General features: G+C 40.1%; 2 long non-coding RNA genes across 4 annotated transcripts in view; both read left to right on the forward strand.

The window, feature by feature from the left end:
• The first annotated feature begins 336 nt into the window (after window positions 1–336).
• LOC105466790 (uncharacterized) overlaps window positions 337–20,050 on the forward strand; it is an 83,338-nt gene continuing 63,624 nt past the window's right edge. For both annotated transcript variants that reach the window (XR_011618257.1, XR_011618258.1), the window contains exon 1: window positions 337–575. This is a non-coding gene — a long non-coding RNA (uncharacterized lncRNA). The remainder of the gene's footprint in view (window positions 576–20,050) is intronic.
• LOC105468587 (uncharacterized) lies at window positions 6,627–16,939 on the forward strand. 2 transcript variants are annotated; one of them, XR_011618181.1, is made up of 4 exons: window positions 6,627–7,734; window positions 8,261–8,304; window positions 8,686–8,810; window positions 15,135–16,939. It is a non-coding gene; the product is annotated as an uncharacterized lncRNA (long non-coding RNA). The 2 variants fall into 2 exon arrangements; XR_979540.3 differs by having other exon boundaries at window positions 8,261–8,810.

Below are 20,050 nucleotides of genomic sequence, written 5' to 3' on the forward strand. Positions count from 1 at the left end.
TAAATGTAGCTCCCAAATTCAACCGTTGAAGAGGTGTCTTGTACATTATGGAGAAGCAGTTGCCTATACCCTCACAGTGAGGTGCTCACTCATGGCTGCAAGGGTCTGTGGGACAGCGTCTTGTTTATGTTCAGTGAAGAGGATGTCATTGATATTATACGTTCCATGCTTTTCATGATCTGTCATGTGCCTACATTCCCACCTCATCCTCTGCCTCCCCAGTGTGTACCTTTGCCGTAGTCACTGTGCTCCTCTAGGGAGCAATGAGTGCTACTGAGCAAACACATATACACGTGTCTCTGCATGTGCAAGGACCCTTGTGACAAACACATCTATTGAGAGTCACGATTCCATGTCTGTGGGTGGCCTCCCATGATAATCCTCTTAGTTTCCACTCTTTTGTTTGCTATTCTCTGGAGTCAGATGGATAAAGGTTGTTTCCCAGGTAACCAACCATGGATCTGAGCTGAGTGACCCAGTGCCGATGTGAAGAAGAATGTTGCCAAGACAACAGAATCCATACCCCTTTCCAGCACCGAGGCCCTCCTCCCTCTCCCTGCCTGCTTGGATCTCAGGTGAGAATGGGAATTTGCTGTGGCTAAGAGCGAGGGGACAGATGTGTGACAGAGGGTTCCAGGAGAGAGGAGAAATCTTGGGATCCCCTCAGAAGGGACTGGAGGAGGGACAAGTCACCAAGAAAGCCTGTTGCTGGGCACTGAGATCCTAGGAGACAATGATGACTATGAAAATGCAGTGTTTCTAACATATGGTTCTGTGATTTTCTCTAGCAGTACACAGAGCTATGAATATTTTCTGACTCTAAGCTCCAGGACATAGACCCTGGGAAAGAATTTGTGTCCATAAAGGGCAGTGGATCCTGGTATCACTTGTGGAGGGCAGCTGCAAGCCTAGAGGAGGCCCTGCTCACCTCAGCAATAACTCTCATCTGTTACTCCACTCTGTGTCTCTCTTCTGGTCTTCTCCTCTTTCTGTGCTCTGTTGTCAGGGTCAATTTATAACAGGTTAAAATTGTCCTGGGTTAAAGGAGAAGAGGAGGCAAGGATGTCCCAATCCCCTCTTCCATGAACTGATAAGACAGTGGGCAGAGGGGGAACTGAAAGAGATGGTATGCAGAGACCACAAATTAACTTGCGCTTCTCAGACCTGATGGGGGTTTGGTGCGTTTACTTGCTAATGCCGATCTGATCTTCATTATGAGTGCATAACCTCTGTACTGGACAGTAAGGTGAGAAAATACTGGAGTTATGTCTAATCTGGTGTCAGCTGATGCTATCACGTGAATGGTCCATTTGTACAAATGCTCAGCCTGTTTTGCTGAAAATGATCAGTCTCCCAGATTTCTGCCCCATCTCCCTACTCCTTTCCAAGATGATTAACGGTGTGTATGGCTTTCGAGTCTTCATAGTGATAACGAGAAGGGGTTGATGACATCTTATGTTGATGGCAGTGTTCTCGGTGGTTTGTAAGGGAATCTGGTGCTCCCGGGCTCATTCGGCCTCGGCCCACCCGTGCTGGCATCAGCAGGCCCCTCTGAATCTGGGTCTCATCTCCCTCCCACATCTGGGCAGGGCTGGCCACATCACAGCCTCAGCTGCAGGGTCACCAAGGCTCTATCTGGCTTATGCTTGTTTCATGGTAGCTCCCCAGGCTCTTGAATCAGCCACTTCCACAGTCCCCCTCTCAGAGAATGTAGCTCACTGCAGGAACCAAGATCAACTCCAAAAATAGAAATTCCTAAAGTCCAGCCATTATTCTAACCAAGGAGCTCACTATTTCATCCTGCAAAAGTAAACTTCTGAGTCCTAAATTTCAGTTGGGAAAAAATCTCTTTATTTGGAACTCCCTTCCACTTCTCTGACACACCTGTCACATGTAAAATAAGGCCCATAGAAGAGAGACTGGGATGAGAGTCTCTTACCTGCATCTGACACTGTCTCCATGCCTTCTACTCCCCCATGACTGGAACAGAACAGTTGTTTATTTGCCTTATCTTTCATCTAGACATAAGGATTCCCATAGTAAATCCAGATCATAAAGGGAAGTCTTTAGGATTTGTACTTTCTCTTGTAGAATTCAAATTCATTCGGAATGTTTGAAGGAGATTGACTAACAGATAAAGAAATACAAAGTGGAAGGGATTACCAAATACAAGTCAATACACCATCAGTAGCAGGACAAGCTCTCTGTAAAAGTAAACTTGGAGTTCAAAGGGAGTTGTATTAGTCAGGGTTCTCTAGAGGGACAAAACTAATATATATATATATGGGAGTGTGTTAAGTAGTATTAACTCACACAATCACAAGGTCCCACAATAGGCCGTCTGCAAGCTGAGGAGCAAGGAAACCAGTCCGGGTCCAAAGCTGAAGATCTTGGAGTCTGATGTTCGAGGGCAGGAAGCATCCAATATGAGAGAAAGACGTAGGCTGCGAGGCTGAGCCAGTCTAGTCTCTTCATGTTTTTCTGCCTGCCTTACATTCTGGCCGCACTGGCTGCTGATTAGATGGTGCCCACCCAGATTCAGGGTGAGTCTGCCTTTGCCAGCCCAATGACTCATATGTTAATCTCCTTTGACAACACCGTTACTGATACACCCAGGATCAATACTTTGCATCCTTCAATGCAGTCAAGTTGACACTCAGTATTAACCATCACAGGAGTCATCACGCTTTAAAAGGGGCCTACAAGGTGCTGCATCAGCAGTTTTAATATGTGTGTCCAGAGAGCGTCACTTCTAAGCTCTCTCTCCCCACCATTGTCTGGCAACTTCTGAGATTACTTGAGCATCAGAGACAAACTATCCTGAAGCTTGTGGTGTGTTCGTGGAGTTACGGGGGCAAGCTTAGGTGTATGTTCATGTCTGTATTAGTCCTGAAGCTTTGTGGAGGCCTACATGACCTATTCATTAGCTAACATCTTCCTCATTCTCCCTCAAATTTATTGTATTTATGCCACCTAAAACATCAATAAAATAATTTTATGATTAAGAAGAAAAACAAGGCAGGGCAAAGAGGAGAGAAGGCAGGGAGCGAGATAAAGAAGGAGGGAGGAGAGTAGGCTTTGAGAAGGAGGGAGGTGTCACATGTACTGAAGGCATCTAGACATAGTATAAAAGGATGAAGATGTGATCATAGGGTTAGGCAATATGAAGGCCATGGGTGCCTTTAACAAAAGAACTTTTCTGTTGGGTGGTGAGCAGGTAGAAGCTGCATTGAAGAGGTTTGTAATGACAATGATTTTAGAAGAAGGGAAGACAGATTTGCTGCTTGGAGCATCAGGGAAATGTGTCATTACCTTGGAGAAATATGGGATAAGGAACGGCTTTCTGTTTTACTACATTTTGTATAAAATGTCAGAAACAAGAGCAGGTTTGTAGATGACAGAAGAATTCGGAATAAAGAATGTGACAATTCAGGAAAAAGGGATAATCACTACAAAAGTCCCTACCTTGAGAAGGTAGAGGGCATAGGATTCAGGTGAAGGGCCGGCCTCAAGTAGGATCCTGTCACTTCCTCCATTGGGGCAGCTGAGATTACAAGTGCAGGCCCACTGCTTTTGGGAAGTGGTGAGAGTTTCTCTCCAATCGCTCCTGTTTTCTCAGGAGAATATCAAGGAATATCATGAGAAGAGTTGGTGCTGGTCCTTGTGGGGGCTATTGTAGGGAGAGGACAGAGAAGGTACACTTGTGGAGGGTGCACATTGTCTGTCTACTTGGTTTCGGGGGGGTGGAGGGGGTTGCCAGGAGAGTAGGGAGGAGGGAAAATGAAGAGATGCGTTTGAGGAGGGAGAGTTACTAGTTTTGGGTAAGCTGGGTAAGGAAGGTGAATGGTGAGGAACGCGGTTGGGGTCGGTGGAGAGGAGGCCTCCTTGAGGCTGAAGGCCGTGGATGCTGGAGCACTGGAAGGAGGGAGCTATTAGGACTGGATTGGGTGCTGCCCCTGGTGAGATTGCGGGATGCAGGAAACAGACATCCTGAAGGGGCTTGGTCTTTCCTGAGGCCCAGAGCATTACCGCGCCGAGGAGACTTAGGTGGGGAGGAGGAGGCCCCCTCAAGACGGAGGGGAGCCGGCCGTGGCCTTGTCAGCCCCGGGGGCGCTGAGGTCGCTGGGGGGGGATCCGCGGTGTGAGGGCTGAGAGGATGACAGAGCGTGTGTCACGTGAGAAGCGTGTCCAGGGGCTGGGTGGGAGGAGAGTGTACATGGGATTGGCACAGGTCTCGAACGTGGGGCGGCTGGGGCAGTCGTGTAGACCCTGGCCCTCAGCGGTCGCGAACCTGAGCCATCAACTGTCAATAGCAAGGAAGGAAGCCTGTGGCTGACCCTGAGACAGAGACTGGCGCCGAACTCCCCGGACTCCGATGCGCAGGCCCAGAGCCCGTCAATCCTAGGCCAACCCCGCCCGGAGGGCTGCTTTTTCCGGTGGCGCAGGAACTTCCTGCTGGGTTGCTATGGCTCCGAGGGCGGGACTATGGGAGGCTGCACTCTACGGCTGGTTAGTAGGGGCCTGCCTGACCGGTACTAGTCTATTCTCTTGTCCTCATCTTCATTCCGCGTGGCTTCCTCAGGTTAGCTCTACCAGCTCTTGGCCGAAAAGCAGTAGAAAGGATGAATTTTCTTTCGTGGTTGGTAGCGCTTCGTTCTCGTGGCCTGCAGGTGGCAATGTTGCTCCGTGGCTAAACCCTACTCGCCTCTCCCCCCGCCCTTCTTGCTTGAAAAAACTGCCGCGGAACCTTTTTTGAGAGAAGAGGTTGGTTCTTAAACCTTCCAAGTCTTGCTTCTGGGGCTGCCTGTTTTTTAGGGGGTGAGGCGGGGCGGGTGGCATCCCTTAAGAAAACTCAGAGCTGATGAACAAAAACTTTTTGCTTTTGAAATTGGCATTCCTCTTGAGATGCTGCCTAAGTTCCTTAGCAACTTGTATTTTGACTTCTCTCAATCGTCTTGTCATTCTCTGTCCCCAGGTTGTACTGGGCTTTGTGGACCTGCTTTTATATTGATAAATACACGCATTCTTTTATTATGGAAGTCACTCAACCTCACTATAGAAAATTTGGAGGACAAATACAATGTAATAAAGAAAGCCAGTCTTACCCTCAGTCCCATCACCCAGAAATGACCACTGATAATATTTGTTTCCTTAGAGTTTTTCATTCCCAAAGGTGCATTTTAAACACGAGTTCATATTCCATCGTTAGTTCATCTTTTTTAAACTCAGATTTTTAGTGTGAGTTACCGTGCCCTAAAAATCATTTGAAAAATGCTTGAAAATTTTTACTCATTTCTCATTCTAAAACAATACACAGTCTAGATGCGTCGAAAAAATACTTAGTAACTGAAATGGAAAGCAAAAATAACCCCGACCCCCTATCTCATCGGTAAATGTAATCATGTTACCTTCCTAAGAACAGGAACTATGATTGTTCTGCTTTGTTTTTGCTCAACATTGCCTTTTCGGCAAACTGACAAGACTGTACAGGAGTGTTCTCAACATACAGTTTTGAATAAATGAACAAATACCTTATTTCTTCCAGATGTTTATCTTTGTAAATACAGTGTATTTTTTCATAAGCTTAGATGATACTGGATGAAACAACGTGGCTTCCCCCTCACCCTTCCATTTGGCACTTTATTGTGAGCATTAAATTATTACCATTTTGAAAAAAGTTTTGCTGGCTATTTTACACTCTACCCAGTTTGTCTTTTATTTCATTCTTGCACTGGAGGCAGGAAAGCATTGTGTAAACCGTGTATAATCTTATGTATGATAGACCAGTGACCTCAACGCCAGTGCCCTCTTTGAGGAACTCCAAGAACCTTGGCAATTTACTGCTTCTTCCTGTATCACAGTTTCCATGTGAGTAAAATGAAGGTTATAATAGCACCTGCTTCATGGAGGATGGTGGTCACCGTAAATAGCACAACAGGTTCTTAGTTCCTGGCAACTGTAGACATATAATTATTGTTGTCGTTGTCTCCAGTATTTGCAACAATGTGTGTATTAGGATTTTCAATCCATGAGACTGAGTTTGATAAAATTTACTCTTCAGATTTACATAGAGCTGAAACCTTTCCCTCAATTTCCCATTTCTGCTTTCTAGTAGAAAATTCATGCTACTAGTTTTTAGGGCGATTCAGTCAAGGAAATGTGTACAAGGAAAGCACATTGATAGATTTTCTTAAAGTTTATCCCGTCATTAAATGACAAGAATATTTTTGCACACATATATTTTTTACCATCTCTGATTATTTATAATAGATTTCCAAAAATAGATTTACTGGTTTGAAAGGCATGAACACTTTAACTCTCTTGGTGCATTGCAAGAAACACAATACCCATTTATATTGCCACTGACATTATGTGAGAATTCTTGTTCTTTTATACTCTAACTAGCATTTATCAATGTTTTAAAGATAATTATCTAATTATCTTATTGATTGTAAGTTATATGTCAAGATACTGATCTTCCATTCTGTCACATACATTGCAAATACTTTTCCTGGTTTTTGCTTCCTAAATGTGTAGTTTTAAGATGCATAGATAATTGTATTTTCATGTAGTCCTCTCAATCTTTTTTTGTGTAACTTCACTTTATTATTAATAGAAGGTTGAAAAGGCTCCCAACCACCTGTCCTGTTACTTATTTTTATCCCCATTCTTTGTGATTTCAGTTTCCTAAGTTACAATTGGCCTCCGACTACTTGGCAAAATCTGAAAGGATTTCTTACTGACTAAGAGGCTGACTGAAATGGCTTCCAGATTTGTATTAGTTAACACACCTTTTAGTAGAACCAGGAGGTGCCAGAACCTGGTGTGACAAGGCCAAATGGGTCAACACAAATGAGGATTTAGGCTAACCTTGATGCCTTAGAGATACAAGAAGGTCTTTTAAATGGTATATTGAAGTTTATCCCTCTCACAGTTGCTGGGGAACAGTCTAACCCTATTGACAGGAATGGAATGAATCTTTATTATAAATCACTTTAAAGAATGCTCAGGGTTGGGCATTAATGCTAACATCACCATTGAAATTACCACCTTTTTGGTTAATAGCCCTAAGCCTGAAATATCAGCTGCTGTTCAGAAGCAGAAAATAGGCTGGCATGCCATACCCATTCATGAGTCACAACAATTAGTCCAACATTTTGAGGATACCCTGAAAAACAAAGACAAAACTACATCCAGAAACTTGCAACACTACAACTTAACTTGAGGGAAACAAAAGACCCTCCACAAATACAACACAGATAGGCAAGAATACTTGCATATATTGGGAGGGGGATGTCACTATGCCTACAATTTTATTGCTTTGACCAGGACACAAGCAGCCCCAAAAGCTGCTCGATTAGAAACAATATGACTCCCAAGGAATCTGTCTTTAGTGTCTCCAATTGCTTTTGATTTAGCAAGGAGAAATAACTCTGTTAGTAAATGGCCATTGTATTAATCACGATTCTCCAGAGAACCAGAACGTGTGTGTGTGTGTGTGTGTGTGTGTGTGTGTGTGTGTGTGTGTATTTTAAGGAATTGATACATGATTGTGATACTGTCAAGTCCAAAATTGCAGGTAGGCCAGCAGGCTGGAGACCCAGGGGTTGACCTTGCAGCTTGTGTCTGAAAGCTATCTGCTGGCAGAATTTCCTCTTCCTTGGGGAACATCAGTCTTTTTTCTATTAAGATCTTCATCTGATTGGATGAAACACACCACCTACATTATGCAAGGTAATCTGCTTTATTCAGTCTATTGATTTAAATGATTAATCTCATTTTTAAAATATCATTATAAAAGCATCTAAAGTAGTGTTTCTATGGCCTAGCTAAGTTGGCATATAAAATTAACCATCACAGTCATCTACTTTTTTATAGACATTGGAGCCACAGTCTTCACTGATAATTCCTCCCAATTTCCTTCCAACTTACCTTGAAGTAATAAAGAGATTTCAGTGGTGTGATTTACCAGTTGAATATATTCTTTCTCTTTACACCTTTCCCCACCTGTTTAGGTCACTTCACATCTTAACATGCCTTTCTCCTCAGTCTTTCCACCCAGTCCAGCCTATCAGGATAGGATGTTTTAGCTTGATGAGGAGTCATGATTAGGTGCATATCTGAAAGATTTTTTCTTGATCTCCCTGAATGGGATGACCCAATGTACCATCCTATGGTGACCTCCCTTTTCTATCCTGCACTCTGTTTCCAACTCTCTTATCCCTAGAATAACCTCAATTTTCTGATTTGCTTTTTTCAGTACCCCATATTTTCTGGTCCACATCATCTGCAGACATGGAATAAGTAAGTAATATTAAAGCCATGCAAGTCAATACTGACACCATAATTCTTCTGCCTAAATTGTCCCAGTATCTCCTAAAACTGTAAGTATTGGAAGGAATACAGCCCATTGTTGTAGATTTCATAGCTAAGGGCTTACTCATTCCTTGTACTAGTCTCTGCAGCACCCCTATCTCCAGATAAGAAGTCCAAGTGAATGTGAGTAACTCTATGAATAAAGATTTAAGGGATATAAGTTACATAATATACACATTTCCCTTGGTCCCCAATGCAAATATTATCCTAGCTTTTCTATCTCAAAATTGAACATAGTAGTAGGTCTCTCTTTAGCCTTTTTTAGTATTCCATTTTCCTTACTCCCACTGTCTTTTTGCTTTCACATAGAATAAACAATATGCTTGGACTGTGATGCTTCAAGGCTTCACTGAAGTTCCCTGATATTTCTCTCAGGTTTGTAAACTCAGATACATATAAAGAAGGGAAAGGCATCAGAGAAGAAATAAGTGAAGGTAAAGTAACTTTATTTTCCTTATTGATTGGTCGAACAGATAACAGTTTGTTCAAAATAATAATACCAATAATATAACCAGTTATGTATGCTTATACGTAAGCACATATGCTTATGTGTGCTTATGTATAACTGAAATGAGTGATAGCTATTATAGAAGGAACCAGAGGAAATAATTAGAATATTTTATTATTATGAGGTATTCAGACTACCCATGAAGCAGTATAGTGTTATTTGAAAGTGGACTTGTATTAGTTGTAAGTACATATTGCAAACTCTCTGGCAACCAGTAAAAAAAGTTACAAAAAAGAAATATAGCTGATATATTAGGAAAGGAGAGAAAATAAAATCATATAAAATGCTCAAAGCCACAAAAAGTAGTAAAAGAGTGGAAGACAAAAATCAGAACAAAGAACAAGGGCAAGGAATAGAAAACAGTAGCAAATATGGTAGATGGTAATCTAGCTATATAAATAATCCCTGTGAACATCAACCTTCGAAATGCACCAATTAAAAGACAGAGATTAACAAAGTGGATCAAAAAACAAGATGCAAATATATATTGTCTCAAGAAATCCCCAATGAATATGATGACACATACAGATTAAAAGGATGGAGAATTATATGCCATGCTAACACCAATCAAAAGAAAAGAATAACTGTATTAATTTCAGAGAGTAGACTTTAGTGCAAGGAAAGTTATCAGGAATAAAATGGGTATTCCAAATTATGAAGGGCCAATTATTCCAGAAGACATAACAATCCTTATTATGTATGTGCCTAACAAGAGAGCATCAACATATGTGAGGTGAAAACCAATAGAATTGCAAGGAAAAATAGATGCATCCACTATTACAGTAAAAGACATCAACATCTCTGTATCACAACTGACACATTCAGCAGGCAGAAAACCAGTAAGTGTATAGGTGAAGTCAATAACACCATAAATCACCTGGTATGGTGGATATCTATAGACTACTTAATGCAACATTAACAGAATATACCTTCTCAAATTTTTATGAAACATTCACCAAGCTAGACTCCATTATGGACCATAAAACATGCCTCAACAAATATAAAAGAATAGAAATCATACAAAGTATACTCTTAGACCAAATGGAATTAAATTAGAAATTAGTAACAAAAAAGCTGGAAAATCTTCAAGTACTTGGAGAATAAATAACATAATTCTAAATAACACATATATCAATGAAGAAACATCAAAGAAATTTAAAAATATTTTAAATTATATGAAAATACAATGTATGAAAATTTGTGGGATGCAGTGAAAGCAGTGCTCAGGGGTAATTTGTAGTATTGAATGCATGTATTAGAAAAGAAGAAAGATCTAAAATCCATAAGCTTTCACTGTAGGAAACTACAAAAAGAGGAGTAAATTAAATCCAAACTGAGCACTAAAAAAATTAAAAGTAGTACATAAATCAATGAAAGTGAAAATAGAAAATCAGTGGATAAATCCATGAAGCCAAAAGCTGGTTCTGTGAAAAGATCAATAAAACTGACAAGACTCCAGCTAGGCTAGGAAAAAAAAAAGAGAGGAAACAAATTACTAAAATCAGAAATGAAAGAGGGACATTGCTATAGATGCCATGGACCTTAGAAGAATACTAAAGAAATACTATGAACAACTCCACGCCCACAAATTTGATAATCTAGAGAAAATGGACCAATTCCTTGAAAGATACAATTTGCCAAAACTCACAGAGGAAGAAATAGACAATCTGAATAGGCCTATATCTATTTTAGAAACTGAATCAATAACAACCTTCCAAAACTAAAGCATTAGATCAAGTTGAGTTCAGCAGTGAATTCTGCCAGACATTGAAGAAAGAAATTTTACCAATTATTTACAGTATCTTTTAGAATATAAAAGCACAGGGAATACTGGATAATTCATTCTATGAGGCCATCATAAACCTAATACCAAAGACAGACAAAGACATTACAAAAAAGAAAATTAAAGACCAATATGTCTCATAAACATAGATGCAAAAATTCTGAAATTTTTCAAATTAAATCCTACAATGTATCAAAAGCATTATACATCATGACCAAGTGAGATTCATCCCAGGTATGCAAGACTGGTTCAACATTCAAAAATCAATTAACGTAATTCATCGCATCCACAGGCTAAAAAAGAAAAACCGCACAATCAAATCAATAGACAAAGAAAAAGCATTTGACAATGTCTAACACCCATTCATGATTTTAAAAAAAACTCTCAGTAAACTAGGAATAGAGAGGAATTTACTCAGCTTGATAAAGAACATTCACAAAAACCTGCAGCTAACATCATACTGAGTGGTGAGAAACTACAAGTTTTCCCACTAGATCAGGATTAAGGCAAATAGTTCCCCCTTATCACTGCTTTTCAACATCATACTGGAAGTCCTAGCTAATGTAGTATGACAAGGAAAAGGAATAAAAGGTTTGCATAATAGGAGAGAAAAATAATTTTTTTTGTTCACAGATGACATGACTATCTCTGTAAAAAATTTAAAAGAATTGACAGAAAAACTGGGACAGCTAAGCAATTATAGCAAGTTGCAAGATAGAAGAAAAATCAATCACTTTCATATATATCAGCAATAAACAAGTGGAATTTGAAAATAAGAGCACAATATAACTTACATTAGTATCCATAAAAATGAAATGCTTACATATAGATCTAGCAAAATATGTAAAAGATTTATATGAGGAAATGTACAAGTCTCAGATGAAAGAAATCAGAGAACTAAATAAATGTAGAGATTCCATATTCATGGGTAGGAAGACAATATTGTCAAGATGCCAGTTCTTTTCACCTTTATAGATTCAGTGCAATTCCAATAAAAATCCCAACAGGGCGATTTTGCTGGATTTCCATGGAAACTGACAAATTAATTCTGAAGTTTCTGCTGAGAAAAAAATGTTGGAAGACTACCAAACTTTAAGACTTACTATAAAGCTGCAGTAATCAGGACAGTGTGGTATTGGTAAGAGAACAGACACTTAGGTCAATGGAATAGAACAGAGAGCCCAGCAGTAGCTCCAACACAAGTATATTCAATTGATCTTTGACAAAGGAGCAAAGGCAATACAATGGAGTAAGGTAGTGTTTTCAGCAAATGGTATTGAAACAACTGAACATCTACATGTAAAAAATGAATCTATATACAGAAACTACACCTGCCACAAAAATTAACTGAAAGTGAATCACCAACCTAAAAGTAAAATGCAAAATTATGAAACTACTAGAAAATAACATTGAAGAAAATCTAGATAACCTTGGATTTGGTGATGACTTTTTAGATATAATGCCAAAGGTACATTCTATTTAAAAAGTATGGGTAAGCTGAACTTAATTAAAATTTAAAATTTCCGCTCTGTGAAAGACACTTTTAGTAGAATGAAAAGATAAGCCACAGACTGGGAGAAAGTATTAGCAAAAGAAACATCTGATAAAGTAATGTTATCCAAAATATATAAATAACTCTTAAAACTAAACATTCAGAAAAGAGACAACTCTATTAAAAAATGGGTGAAAGACTTTAGCAGATACCTCACCAAGAAGATACATAGATGGCAAATGAGCATATGAAAAACTGCTCAACATCATATGTCATCAGGAAAATAAAACTTAAAACAACAATGAGATGTCATTATATACTTATTAGAATGAACAAAATCCAGAACATTAGCAACACCAAATGCTGACAAGGATGTGGAGTGATGGGAACTCATTCATCGTTGTTGGTATAGCCTTGGTAAGGCAGTTTGGCAGTTTCTTACAAAATTAAACATATTCTTACCGTATGATCTAGCAATCAAACTTCTTGTTATTTACTCAATAAGTTGAAAACTTACACCCACGTAAAAGCCTGCACATGGATGTTTATAGCAGCTTTATTCATAATTGCCAAAAGTTGGAATCAATGAAGATGTCCTTCAGTATGTGAACAGATAAACTGTGGTACATCCAGACAATGAAATATTATTCAGTACCAAAAGTGAGGTATCAGGCCATGAAAAGACATGATGAAGGAAGCTTAAAATGCATAAAACTAAGTGAAAGAAGTCAATCTGAAAAGACTACATACTGTATTAGTTTAAATATTTGATAGTCTGGAAAAGACAAACGAAGGAGACTGTAAAAAGGTCAGTGGTTGCCAGAGGTTAGAAGGAAGGGATGATAAATAGGCAGAACACACATTTTTAGAGCAGTGAAATTACTCTGTATGATACTATAATGGTGGACACATGTCTTTATACATTTGTCCAAACCTATAGAATGTACAACACCAAATGTAAAGCCTAATGTAAATTGTGGACTTTGGGTGATAATGTGTCAGAGTAGATTCATTGGTTGCATTACTCTGGGAGGGGATATTAATAGTCAGGGAGTCTGTGAGTGTGTATACAGAGTTCTTCCTGCTCCTTTTTGCTGTGTACCTGAAACTGTTCTAAAAAATAAAGCTGGTTAAAAAAAGTCACATACCACGAAGTTTTAAGTTTATCATGTGGGTGAGGTTTGAAAGAATTCTGATGGGAGTATGTTTTTAGAAAATCCCTAATATCACTCTGTAAGGAACAGACAAGAATTATGGAGACTTCCTCTTTCAGGTAGGGAATATTATAAACTGCTTTATTTGTCATTGCTAAAACGTTTATCTTGGGAATCTTTTGAATATTTCTTGATGAAGTATTCATACCTTTTTCTGAGACACTGGAATGTTATCAGATCCCTTCTCTTTAGCAAAATTAACTCATGCTCATATTTTTAATTTGTTGGATAAAAATCTACTAAATAGGCAACTTGCATTTAGGAGCCATGAATGTCTTAGTCCCCTGGCACAAGAAAATATTATCAACTCTAACCATTAAACACTAAGGTGTGTGTTAATAAAATAAGCTGCAATATGTTGTGAATGTTTCTCAAGTTATATGTTGTGTATATTATACTGACTTCACCATGAGTCAGTATAGTTAACACAGTCTGATATTGAGTCTTTTAGCCAAGTCTTTCTTGCAGTATTCAGATGAACTTAAATAGAAAAATGCATCCCATCCAGAAACCATTTTACCACATCTATCTTAAGTTTGTCATGAGGTCTTTCGTTCTCATTTTCTGAGCATGTTTTATGGAATACTTAGTGTATTACCATTTCACTAGGGTTCAATTTGAGTGATGGCACCATGTGGTATGAGTATGATCTCAGTAGTGAATTTATTTTGGGATGGCAGATGAATGTGGGCGTGACCAGAGCCTATGGGAACAGAGAATTAATTTTCCAGTGGTGAACAAACTGTTATGGAGCAGGCAGCTTAGGATGGATTATAGAGACTGTAGAGAAGACACCACCTGTTCATGTGGAGGCATATTTGGAAACTGATCACCAAAGAGAAGCTTATCTCATCCTATTTTGACTCTATTCACAGTTGACATTGACCTGCATGAGATTTTGTGACAAGGAAAAAATTATTTGTCTAATCTCTCTATCTACTTACCTACATACCTATCTTTATGTATCTATCAATTAATCATCTATCTATATTGGTAAGTGGTAATGATAATACAGGACACCTGGGATACCTCTAAGTAAGGAGAAAATTTGAAATACAAACTTAGTGATAGCTGGAAGGCATTTCTTAAAAGAGGAGTAGTGAGTGATATATGTTTTCTATGTGAAGGCAATTGTAAAATGTGAAGTACATAAAATAACATTGTATGCAAGGAAAGATGATGATTATTTAGATATGGGGAAGTAATTACTGAAGAGGACCGTAAGTGGCCAATTCCAGCAGAAGCCAGTGAGTCAGCCATGGGATGTATTTGCAATTTGGATCATGTAAATGTCAAGATCAAAGTTCTGACAGCTTAAATGAGGCGCAAATGAGGACAGCCTGTTTTTGTGATATCAGTTTAAAAACCAGAATACTGGCTTCCTGTTATCTGAGGTTGATGCAGGAGCCCCTGAAGAAAGAGACAAGTGTGGGGTAACCACTGGAATTCAGGAGGCCTTGACCACCATCTTCACATCAACAGATATTTACCTTATCCTTTCATGTGTGGAATCCAGCAACCATGCCTGAAAACACCAAGTACTGACCTCTATATGGGAGCATGATTAGGGAATGGTTTCATGTGATGTTTCAATGTGGGTTACGACATTCGGGTCACCATCTACACCATCTAGAGTAGAACGAGAGACATCCAAATGTATAGTGTTAATGGTGAGAATCTGGCAGTGTGGGGCTAGTATTTGTTCAGAGGACACAAGAATGCCCCACTCTTACCCTACACTGCTGTTCTGTCTCTTCCCAGGATTTTCCCTGAAGGAGACATGCACACAAGGACCTGGAATATAATTCACGGGACCAATTCCCATGACCCTCAATGCAGAGATCTCAAGCCAAGCTGGGTTGAAGCACAGGCCCAGACTCAAGAAGGAAGCAGGGTATCTCCAACTCTCTAACTCTGCATCTTATCACCAGCTGACCCGTAGTGTGTGGAAAACGGAGTGCCAAATCTCCAGTGAGAAGAAAGGAATAGGGAGTAATGTGGCAGAGCCCAGCCTTCACAGGAGGCACTGGCTCAGCTTATCACTTTGATATTGTGAGAGGGAAGAGCATGGCCATGTCCTACATGCATGAGTGTAATGTTAGACGGTGGTACTGCTGATAGTGCTCCTGAATCTGACCCATCACATCAGTCTTCCCTTGTTCAAGGGAGGAGTGACAAAAGGGCTTTGGAGAAAAGCGTTTTGTGTAAGTTTAGGAATACTGAAAAGAGAAACCTGCCCCTACCTCCAGTGACCTGGAACTATAGATAGAAACTGGTCTGAACATAGAGAAAGTAGGATGTGTGTAAAAAATTCGTTTTGCTATTAAAATCTCAAATATATCAAATCTGAAAACTTAAAATGTGGGCCAGTTGACAAAACCAAAGGTAAATTCACAAAAGGAAATTTTCAACAGAAAATTAAAAAGGAACAAAATATAGTATAGTATATAAATGCCCAAGATGTTAAGGTTTTTAATCATAGTGTTAATAAACTACATGCTTTGATTGACAATATACTGTTACACTCACAATATATAACAGGGTGAGAGGTATATAAATTTAAAAACAGAAAAATGACTTCATAAACTTATTAGAACATTTTTATTGTTTTAAAAATAAAGCACTGGAATTATTTTAAGAGCTTGTAGCAAAAAACATCAAGTGCTGCAAGAAAATATGAAGACAGATAAATTATATTAAATCAAATTGCAACCACCAGAATTAGCTATTTGGGACACTGGGTCAAAATCATTACAAATATCTTTCTATTCACTTATGAAATAAATGGAGAGGGGCGGAGGAAGATGGCCGAATAGGAACAGCTCCAGTCTCCAGCTCCCAGCGCGAGCGACACAGAAGACAGGTGATTTCTGCATTTTCAACTGGGGTACTGGGTTGATCTCACTAGGGAGTGCTGGACAATCGGTGCTGGTCAGCTGCTGCAGCCTGACCAGCAAGAGCTGAAGCAGGGCGAGACATCGCCTCACCTGGGAAGTGCAAGGGGGAAGGGAATCCCTTTTCCTAGCCAGGGGAACTGAGACACACAACACCTGGAAAATCGAGTAACTCCCATGCCAATACTGCGCTTTACCAAGAGTCTTAGCAAACGGGCACACTAGGAGATTATATCTCACACCTGCCCGGGAGGGTCCCACGCCCACAGAGCCTCCCTCATTGCTAGCACAGCAGTCTGCAATCTAACAGCAAGGCAGCAGCGAGGCTGGGGGAGGGGCACCCGCCATTGCGGAGGCTTAAGTAGGTAAATAAAGCCCCTGGGAAACTCGAACTGGGTGGAGCTCACAGCAGCTCAAGGAGTCCTGCCTGTCTCTGTAGACTCCACCTCTGGGGACAGGGCACAGCTAAACAACAACAACAACAAAAAAGCAGAAGCCTCTGCAGACGCAAACGACTCTGTCTGACAGCTTTGAAGAGAGCAGTGGATCTCCCAGCATGGAGGTTGAGATCTGAGAAGGGACAGACTGCCTGCTCAAGTGGGTCCCTGACCCCTGAGTAGCCTAACTGGGAGACATACCCCACTAGGGCCAGACTAACACCCCGCACCTCACACAGTGGAGTACACCCCTGAGAGGAAGCTTCCAAAGCAAGAATCAGACAGGTACACTCGCTGTTCAGCAATATTCTATCTTCTGCAGCCTCTGCTGCTGACACCCAGGCAAACAGGGTCTGGAGTGGACCTCAAGCAATCTCCAACAGACCTACAGCTGAGGGTCCTGACTGTTAGTAGGAAAACTAACAAACAGGAAGGATACCCTAACCAAAACCCCATCAGTATGTCACCATCATCAAAGACTAGAGGCAGATAAAACCACAAAGATGGGGAAAAAGCAGGGGAGAAAAGCTGGAAATTCAAAAAATAAGAGCACATGTCCCCCTGCAAAGGAACGCAGCTCATCGCCAGCAACGGATCAAAGCTGGACGGAGAATGACTTTGACGAGATGAGAGAAGAAGGCTCCAGTCCATCAAACTTCTCAGAGCTAAAGGAGGAATTACATACCCAGCGCAAAGAAACTAAAAATCTTGAAAAAAGAGTGGAAGAATTGATAACTAGAATAATTAATGCAGAGAAGGCCATAAATGAACTGACAGAGATGAAAACCATGACACGAGAAATACGTGACAAATGCACAAACTTCAGTAACCTACTCGATCAACTGGAAGAAAGAGTATCAGCGATTGAGGATCAAATGAATGAAATGAAGCAAGAAGAGAAACCTAAAGGAAAAAGAAGAAAAAGAAATGAACAAAGCCTGCAAGAAGTATGGGATTATGTAAAAAGACCAAATCAACGTCTGATTGGGGTGCCTGAAAGTGAGGGGGAAAAAGGAACCAAGTTGGAAAACACTCTGCAGGATATCATCCAGGAGAACTTCCCCAACCTAGTAGGGCAGGCCAACATTCAAATCCAGGAAATACAGAGAACGCCACAAAGATACTCCTCAAGAAGAGCAACTCCAAGACACATAATTGCCAGATTCACCAAAGTTGAAATGAAGGAAAAAATCTTAAGGGCAGCCAGAGAGAAAGGTCGGGTTACTCACAAAGGGAAGCCCATCAGACTAACAGCAGATCTCTCGGCAGAAACTCTACAGCCAGAAGAGAATGGGGGCCAATACTCAATATTCTTAAAGAAAAGAATTTTCAACCCAGAATTTCATATCCAGCCAAACTAAGTTTCATAAGTGAAGGAGAAATAAAATCCTTTACAGACAAGCAAATGCTTAGCGATTTTGTCACCACCAGGCCTGCCTTACAAGAGACCTTGAAGGAAGCACTAAACATGGAAAGGAACAACCGGTACCAGCCATTGCAAAAACATGCCAAAATGTAAAGACCATCGAGGCTAGGAAGAAACTGCATCAACTAATGAGCAAAATAACCAGTTAATATCATAATGGCAGGATCAAGTTCACACATAACAATATTAACCTTAAATGTAAATGGACTAAATGCTCCAATTAAAAGACACAGACTGGCAAACTGGATAAAGAGTCAAGACCCACCAGTCTGCTGTATTCAGGAGACCCATCTCACATGCAGAGACATACATAGGCTCAAAATAAAGGGATGGAGGAAGATCTACCAAGCAAATGGAGAACAAAAAAAAGCAGGGGTTGCAAGACTAGTCTCTGATAAAACAGACTTTAAACCATCAAAGATCAAAAGAGACAAAGAAGGCCATTACATAATGGTAAAGGGATCAATTCAACAGGAAGAGCTATCTTAAACATATATGCACCCAACGCAGGAGCACCCAGATTCATAAAGCAAGTCCTTAGAGACTTACAGAGAGACTTAGACTCCCATACAATAATAATGGGAGACTTCAACACTCCACTGTCAACATTAGACAGATCAACGAGACAGAAAGTTAACAAGGATATCCAGGAATTGAACTCATCTCTGCAGCAAGCAGACCTAATAGACATCTATAGAACTCTCCACCCCAAATCAACAGAATATACATTCTTCTCAGCACCACATCACACTTATTCCAAAATTGACCACATAATTGGAAGTAAAGCACTCCTCAGCAAATGTACAAGAACAGAAATTATAACAAACTGTCTCTCGGACCACAGTGCAATCAAACTAGAACTCAGGACTAAGAAACTCAATCAAAACCGCTCAACTACATGGAAAGTGAACAACCTGCTCCTGAATGACTACTGGGTACATAACGAAATGAAGGCAGAAATAAAGATGTTCTTTGAAACCAATGAGAACAAAGATACAACATACCAGAATCTCTGGGACACATTTAAAGCAGTGTGTAGAGGGAAATTTATAGCACTAAATGCCCACAAGAGAAAGCTGGAAAGATCTAAAATTGACACTCTAACATCACAATTAAAAGAACTAGAGAAGCAAGAGCAAACACATTCAAAAGCTAGCAGAAGGCAAGAAATAACTAAGATCAGAGCAGAACTGAAGGAGATAGAGACACAAAAAACCCTCCAAAAAATCAATGAATCCAGGAGTTGGTTTTTGAAAAGATCAACAAAATTGATAGACCACTAGCAAGACTAATAAAGAAGAAAAGAGAGAAGAATCAAATAGACGCAATAAAAAACGATAAAGGGGATATCACCACCGACCCCACAGAAATACAGACTACCATCAGAGAATACTATAAACACCTCTACACAAATAAACTGGAAAATCTAGAAGAAATGGATAATTTCCTGGACACTTACACTCTCCCAAGACTAAACCAGGAAGAAGCTGAATTCCTGAATAGACCAATAGCAGGCTCTGAAATTGAGGCAATAATTAATGGCCTACCAACGAAAAAAACTCCAGGACCAGATGGATTCACAGCTGAATTCTACCAGAAGTACAAGGAGGAGCTGGTACCATTCCTTCTGAAACTATTCCAATCAATAGAAAAAGAGGGAATCCTCCCTAACTCATTTTATGAGGCTGACATCATCCTGATACCAAAGCCTGGCAGAGACACAACAAAAAAAGAAAATTTTAGACCAATATCCCTGATGAACATCGATGCAAAAATCCTCAATAAAATACTGGCAAACCGGATTCAGCAGCACATCAAAAAGCTTATCCACCATGATCAAGTGGGCTTCATCCCTGGGATGCAAGGCTGGTTCAACATACGCAAATCAATAAACGTAATCCAGCATATAAACAGAACCGA

This window comes from Macaca nemestrina, chromosome X, assembly GCF_043159975.1.
Source record: "Macaca nemestrina isolate mMacNem1 chromosome X, mMacNem.hap1, whole genome shotgun sequence".
Lineage (NCBI taxonomy): Eukaryota > Metazoa > Chordata > Mammalia > Primates > Cercopithecidae > Macaca > Macaca nemestrina.